Source organism: Benincasa hispida, chromosome 2 (assembly GCF_009727055.1).
Source record: "Benincasa hispida cultivar B227 chromosome 2, ASM972705v1, whole genome shotgun sequence".
Classification (NCBI taxonomy): Eukaryota; Viridiplantae; Streptophyta; class Magnoliopsida; order Cucurbitales; family Cucurbitaceae; genus Benincasa; species Benincasa hispida.
Window position 1 is genome coordinate 9,609,847 of NC_052350.1, and position 8,989 is coordinate 9,618,835.

Genomic DNA, 8,989 nt, shown 5'->3' on the forward strand with positions numbered 1-8,989 from the left:
AAAAAGATCCATTGGTCTCCATATTTTCACTAATATCAGTGGCTATTTATAATTTAGCCCTCACATAAGTTATATATATATATATATTGAAGAGATCGAATCCCGCAACAGAAGCGTTTGTGAACGACTTGCATCCCACAATTTAATTTTTACATAAACAAATTCAGTATACTAAAACAGAATATAAACATGTAATATAACATGTTTTAGGGAAAAAGATTAGAACCATTCTTACTTTTGTAGATTCCCAAGCTTCACGAATAGTCCTCTTTTAAGTTCCAACAAACGACTCCTCCAATGATCTTGATCACGAACGATTTCTTGAACAATCTCGAACACTACAACAACAGTAATATCGTTATTATCTAGGATTTAAATAGAGGTATAGATGGTATCCAACTATTGCGAGAGGGAGAGGATAAAAGGGTTTTGAGAGTAGAGAGGATTCTCTTTGTGACTTAGGAAAAAATTTACACAAAAACACTTGTATATTGTCAATGTCTGTGTCTCTGAAAGGAGTCATAGGGAGGTCTTTATATAGGGAAGGGTAAAACTCTTTTCCTAATTATTTTCCTATTTCCCTTTTCCAAAATAAATAAATTAAATAACACTAATTCAATCAATTAACACAGTTAAATAACACTTATTTAATTTAGTACATTAATTAAATGACTATTTATATATTAAATTAAATTTAATGTATATATATTTAATTATCATAAACATCATATGTATATGTGCAATACCTCTCTATTAATTAATTCTTTGTGAATCTAATTCACTTGAATTAATTAATTGAAATCTTATTCAAATATTACTTTCCAATTTAATTTAAATTATAGATCATATTCATAATCAATTATACATTAATCGCACTAATATATGATTTTGAATAATTTAAAAATACAGTTGTTAGTTTTTAATGGAGTGACCGACAGTTAATGGATATTGAATAACTTAATTAAGGAAGTTTAATTAATTATTCAAGTACCCTTGGATCTTATCTACAAGTCTATAAGGACTCCTTTGTAGCTCAATATGGATTATTAAGAATTAATTTTAAATTAATTTGAATTGTTCAAATTAATTGAGAAAATTAATTACATATAATATAATTAATTTAAATTAATTATATGTGATATAATTAATATAATGAATTTGATACATTATAATATAAAGTTTATTTCGAGAGGAATTAAATATTTGAATATGATTCAAATATTAATTATATGGATGAGATTCATATAATTAAATTTAATATGAATTGGATTTATATTAAATACGATATTTTATTGAGAGAAATAAAATTATACATTATATTGTATTTGATACAATATAACAACTATAGATTATGTGTTATATTTGATATAACATATAGATATTAAATAAATTAATTTTTTAAAATTAAAAGAAGAGAGTTATAATTTCACTCTCCTTAATTTGCTCTCAGAAAAAATGGATGAGGAGTGGTTTTTTTGACGTCTTCTTCGTTTTCTTCACAGAGAGAGTCTATGAGTTAATCCCTCCCAACAAAAGTTGTTTTCCTGCAAAAATCCCCACCCTCTTCCCAAAAAGATAGCAGAGCCACACCTCCTCTAACGTTTACATTCATTGGATTTTTATATAAACAAATTCAATATACTAAAGCAGAATATATACATGTAATATAGTATGCTTTAGGGAAAAATATTAGAACCATTCTTACCTTTGTAGACTTCCAAGTTTCACGAACAATCCTCTTTAAGTTCCAATGAACAACTCCTCAAACGATGTTGATTAGGAATGATTTCATGAACAAGCTCGAACACTGCCATGAGAGTAACCTCGTTATTCTTTAGGATTTCAATAGTGGGATAGATAGTATCCAACCATTGGGAGAGGGAGAGGAGAAAAGGGTTTTGGAGAGTAAAGAGGATTCTTTGTGGCTTAGGGAAAAATTTGTACAATAACACTTATGTATTATGTATTGTCAGTGTCTGTGTCTCCCAAAGGGGCCATAGGGAGGTCTTTATATAGAGAATGATCAAAACTTTTTTCATAATTCTTTTCCTATTTTCCTTTTCCATAATTAATTAATTAAATAACACTTATTTAATTCATTAGCACAATTAAACAACACTTATTTAATTTAATTTATACATTAAATTAAATTTAATGTATATATATTTAATTATCATAAATATTGTATGTATATGTGCAATACCTCTCTATTAATTAATTGTTTGTGAATCTAATTCACTTGAGTTAATTAATTGAATCTTATTCAAATATTATTTTCCAATTTAATTTGAATTATACATCATATCCATAATAAATTATATATTAATCATAGTAATATATGGTTTTCTCAAACTAATTTGAAAGATTCAAATCATCCCTTTTAAATATCCTCTAGTGAGCTAACAAGGGGACCTGGTGGACTTGTAGATCAGAAGCTCCAACGATATGAAATTAATTGGTCAAACTCATTAACTAAGTTACTCAATATTCTTTAACTGTGGGTACACTCCATTAAAGACCCACAACTGCACTCTTCTCACTACAGATATATTTATGTGTATGGATATAGGCCAATAACTAAAGGATCTCTTAACGAAGAGTTCCATGAGCGCATTTGGATCGCTCCAATTTCACCGTGACCGAAATACACCATTTACATTCACACGCACATTTATGCAAACAAACAGTAATTAACGACATGCTTTGAACAAAAAATAACAAGGGAGAGAGTTCTCATACCAGTTGAAGACGTTTTTCAAGATTTGGAACTCAACACAGCGGAAGACCTCTACCTGATCAATAAACGCCCAGCAGATGCGTCGGCTATAGCAGCACGGACAACCGCAAATAAACGAATGTAGCGGGGATGACACCACCGGAAAAGAGCCCTAGATATTCTCGGAGTGAGAACCCAAAGCGTGGTCTTTGGTGAGTTTGGTAGAAGTAGGAGGAAGAACTGATCATGTAGGAGATAAGTAAGTGGGAGAGAATATGAAGCTATCGCATAGCAAGATGCTTATCGCTTAGAAAAAAACTACACGATCGTGTAGATTTTACTGAACGATCGTTTAGAAAAAAGTAGGTGATCATTTAGCAAACACGACACACTATACGATCGTTTAGGAAAACTAACCAATCGTTTAGGACTTAGTGTGCGATCGTTCATGTGCTGAGTGACTATCGTATAGGCTTTCAACTTTAAGCGATTGTTTATGTTTACACACCAATTCAAACCTTCCGATCTTTTTTTGAACTCTTCAAAATGAAACAAATTTCATTTTTATTCATTGGTTACAATAACCGACGTTGTTTCCCACTAACGCACGTCCGAGAGAGATTTTAGGTTAATTATCATATAATTAACCAATTAAATAATTAATAAATATAATCATATTATATTTTTTACCCTATAGTTTGATATCACATATCTATTATAGTAATTTCTCCTCTACTTGATATAAATCATATTTATATCTAATTTTCTCCAAAATAATGTATTTCATACATTTAGCCAATTATATCATATATAATTAACCAGTCCAATTATATCATATATAATCGAACTTTTTCTTGTCAATTTGAACACTTCAAATTAACCCAAACACTGATTCTTGACTTTATCCAAGCTACCCAGAAGACCTAATGGACCCGTGGCTCGAAGCTTCAACGGTCTGTGAATAGCTGACTAAACTCTTTAGCCACGAGATCTACCATCTGTTAATTGTCAGGCATTCCATTAAAGACCAACAACTGAACTCTTCTTACCACAGATATATTTATGTTTCCATCGGATATAACCAATCATGAGTACGATGACCCTTCACAGATGCTCGTAAGTACAGTTGGACCAGATTATTGTTTTACCCCTGTAGTTACATCTCATTCCTTAAGTGCCACAGATTCCTTTAATGAACAATACAACATAGTCCAACTATGTGTGAACACCTCTCGGGCATAGAGAAGGTGTGTGGCGCCATATCGTTCAAGCCCTGGAATCAGCCTTTAAGGGAGCTATCTATCTACTTACCCCTGCCTCAGAGAAGGAGTGAATTCCATCTTGTGTAGCTGAGTTCCTAGCTCCCAAATCAGACGAATCCCTAAAATGGTAGGTTTGAATCGGAGACCTGGCTACTCGCACTCATACAAATAAAAGAACCGCCCTCAATGGCAGGAGTTCCCAACTCACTCAGGATTGAGGTCATGTTACCTATGGTCATCCTAGTGAAGTGAAGTCTCTGTCATGAACGGTGTTATATAACGAGACGTTAACACTTCGTGGTCAGGGTCAGACCATCTGAAGTCTCTTTGTATAGGATGCCCCCACTCGCATGTCCCCAACACGAATGATCAGGGTCAAACCATCCGTGACAAGTCACAACACTTGTGACCATTCCACAAAGTGGGCCGCATCCGTAGCGTTACCAGGATAAGGTTTTCCTCCTATATCCATATACTACAAAACATTTTGGTTATCACTTAAGACATGATCCACTTGTATGTCACCACATACATGCTTGAGTTACATACAGATAACTAGGGATTTTAAGTTTAGTGGTTTGTGGTAAAGCAAATAAAACATGCTACCGAGCAAAATACAAGACGTGAAGTAACTATCATATATTATAAAATACAAGTGTTCGTACAAATTGTTTACAAACTACAGGGGCACGAGACTTTAGGGCATCAACCCCAACAATAACAACAAGTTAGTCCTTCACGAGTGTTCATAACTCCAACAGGTCAAATTACCATTTTACCTTTGAGTTACCTCTGACTCTTTAAGTACCAGTGCTCCTCTAATTAACAACCTGTTTATGGTCCAACCAATAAACAGAAACCCCTCTTGGGCCAATGAGAGGGTCGAACCCTTAGTTCAAGTCCCGGAGAAACCACTTAAGAGAACACTCATCTACTTACCATTAAGATGGGAATGAATGAATTCTATCTTGTATTATTATGTTCCCAACTCTCCATTCGGTCTTGTCTCCAGAATGGTAGGCATACTAGGTCGGCGAATGACCACCCTCATCAATACAAATCAAAGGAAAATCTCTCATAAGTAGAAGTTGATAATATACTCAGGATTAAGAGTAAGTTGCCTAGGTCATCTTATTGAAATAGGAATTTAACTAGTTAACAATGTTACATCTAGTGGTTACTATTTCGTAGTCTGGTCTTATACAAACTCATTGCATAGGATACTCTCACTCGTATGTCAACTACACGAACGCGTTGGATCATTGCGTTTGTATAAAATACAAAGTTGGTCGTATCCATAGTTCTACCAAGATAAGGTACCCAACTTATCCCTATACTATAGACCTTTCAGGTTGTATCTTGTACATTGATCATTGTATGTCTCCACATATAGTTTAAGACTCATAAGATAGCCTTGGATGTTAGTTTATTAGATTTAGGGTTATTAAGGCAAAAATAGACAAACAACACAAACAACAACATTTATTGAATTAACATCTATAACTCTTTATTGATGACGGTCAATTAATAACATTTACTATCTACGAGTTTGGGGGAATAAATGTGAAGAAACTCATCTTGAAGGAGATCCTTGAGTGGAAGTGGATCGTCCAAATTCCATTTTTATTGAAAACTAAATTTACAGTAAACATACAAGATATGCATTCAAATTAAATTACAACATGTTTGATATAAGAAAAGGGTTCAAGATACATTACCTTTGAAGACCTTTTCTCTTCACGTAACTCCCTCGAACAGTCATGAACTTAGCAACTCTTAAACACCTTCTTCAACAACTTCTCAAACCAAATAGATCAGACACTACTACAGTGATGTTGGGATTGGTGTCCTAATTCTCTCGGAGTCTCGTAGTTTGTAAGCTATACACATTGTTATGAATAAAATAAGAGTTATTTTATCTAGAATTTACTCATATCCAATAAACAAAGCTCCATGGTTATCATATGTTAACTTAAGCATGTATATGAGATATATAAGTAGATCATGCCTTATGTGATAACCTAAATAGATCTGTACTATAAAGATTAAAGAGGGATACCTGATCCTGGTCACATTACAGATACGACCCGCTTTGTAGAGGTTTGCAAGTGCTGTGAACTACTACAGATGGTAGATCCTGACCATTCATATGGAGACATGCAAGCGGGGGTGTCCTATACAAAGAGTTTGTATAATACCGGACCACGAGATGATTCATCTATGTATATAACACCGTTGATATTGGAGACTTACATCTCACCTAAATGACCATAGGTGGCATGACTTCAATTCTGAGTGTTTTGGGAACTCTTGCCTCTGAGGGCGATCATTTGATTCATATGGGTGACAGTGGCTAGATTACCAACTCAACATGCCTACCTTTTTGGGGACTTTTCCGATTTGAGAGCTGGGAATTCAGTTACACAAGATGGAATTCACTTTTTCCCCAAAGAAGGGGTAAGTAGATAAATTACTCTCTTAAGGGTTGATTCGAGGCTTGAACATAATGGCCATAACTTCTCTTTGGAAGAGAGGACTCAGTCATAGTAGGACTGTGACTTATGTTCATTAGAGGGATCAGTGGTACTTAAGAAGTTAGATGTAACTATAGGGGCATAACGGCTATTGGCCTAGCTGTAATTACGAGGGATCTGTGAAGGGTTATCACACTGTTGATTGGTTGATATGGACACATAATATATCTTAGTAAGAAGAGTTCAGCTGTCGGTCTTTAGTAGAGTGTCTGGCAGTTAACAGATGGTAGATCCCGTGACTAAAGAGTTTATTTAGTTATTCACGTATCATCGGAGCTTCGAGCTATAGGTCTATAAGGTCCCCTTGGTAGCTCAATGGATTTAAGTTGCGAATCAGTTCTTGGTGTTGATTTGAAATGTTCAAATTGGCAAGAGGTAATTCGATTATATATGATATGATCGGTGTGATGTATGAGATACATCAAATAGAGGGTTAATGTAAATGAGATTTACATTAAAGACCATGGAATAGAAAAAGAGCTATGGTTTATATGTTTCATGAGATGAAATATTAAAACTATATGTTATAAATATACTATGGTAAGTTGGTTATCATATATATTTATAATAATATTAATTATTGGATAATTATCTCTTTTTCTCTGATAACCAATTGAGTTGGAGGTTATTGGTGGTTTCATGGTAACTATGAGATAAAAGAAAAAACGTTTTCCTAAATTTGGTAGTAGTTGAATTGAGATTTCTATTCTTGGAAAGACTCACGGTGGCTGTCAAGTATATATGATTTACTAAACGACGGCTGAAGAGAGACTAAACGATCATGGAGTGTTTCTATATGATAGTCACTCAGCTGGCCGATTAGCTAAATGATTGCATAACTTTTACTAAACGATTAAATAGCATCTGTTAAACAATTGGGCATTGTCTATACGATAGACTTTGACATCTCCCACTTGCTTAATCGTTTACACGATTGTTCTCCTCCGGTCTCATCCTCTAACCAAGTCCACACAGAGCCCATACTTCTGGATTCTCACACCGAGAATGTCAAGTAACCATTGTGGTGGTGTCATACTCAACTCGACATAGTCGAGGTATTTGGAAGCCGTTCGTTGTGTTCGTGATCTTGGAGTTCCTTGCATTTATGATCGCTGTGATCATGCAGTGTAGCAGTCGTAGTGTTCGAGCGTTCGTGATAAAGAGTGTTGAAGATGAGTCTTCAAAGGTATGTGTAATTCTTCCCTTGATCTTAGTAAAGCATGCTGTAATTTCGTTTTGTGCATAGCTTGTATGTTTCTATTTCTTGATTGTAATTGTTAATGTTCATATATGAATGGAATTTGGAACGATCATTTTGTTGCTCATGGAAATCCTCATGTTCGATTTCTGTCAAGTGAGCCTTTGGTATTCTCAGAGTGAGAACCCAGGAGTAGTGGGCTCTGACTATTTTGGGTAGGAGGGATTGTTTGAGTTTGGAGGAAGAAGAAGATTGAAGAACACAAAACTTTTCTGTAATTCAATCGTTCAGTAATGCGTTTAATCATCTAGTGGAAGAAGAGAAAACAATTTTCTTTTATTCCTTTTACCACAAAAACCAATAACCATCCACTAAGGTGGTTGGGGAGAAAAGAGGGAAGTTACTATTCAAAATAATAAAACAATATAATAAATATGATAACTTATTATATTATATTTATATTAAACTATATGTTATATCAAATATAACATATAACCTATAGTTTTAATATTGTATCATATACAATATAAAACTATAGTTTCTTTTCTCTATTTTGTGGCAATTAATATAAATCATATTTATATTAAATTTAACAACTATGAATCACATTCATAGAAAATATATTTGAATCTCATTCAAATATTTATTTTCTCCAATTAAACCATAATGTATCAAATACATTATAACAATTATATCATATATAATTGAATCAATTTAATTATATCATATATAATTAAATTCTCTCTTATTAATTTGAACAATTCAAATTAACCCAAAAACTGATTCTCAACTAAATCCTTTTAAGCTACCAAGGGGACCTTATGGACCTGTAGCTTGAAGCTCCAACGGTACGTGAATGATTAATCAATCTCTTTAATCACATTATTTACCATTCGTTAACTGTCGGACACTCCACTAAAGACCGATAGTTGTACTCTTCACATTACAGATATATTTTTGTGTCTATTGGATATAACCAATAAACAATATGATGACCCTTCACAAATTGCTCATAAGTATAGTTGGACCAAATTACCGTTTTGCCCCTATAGTTACATCTAACTCCTTAAGTACCATTGATCCATCTAATGAACAATAGATCATAGTCCTACTATGACTAAACCCCTCTCGGGCCAGGAGAGGGTGTGGTGCCACATTGTTCAAGACTGGAATTAGCCCTTTAAGGGAGCAATTTATCTAGGGGGGTTCGGGGGGAAGGAAGGAAGGGGGGGACCACCCCTAGGGGTGTAAATAGTAGGGACCGCACAACGGCCATCTT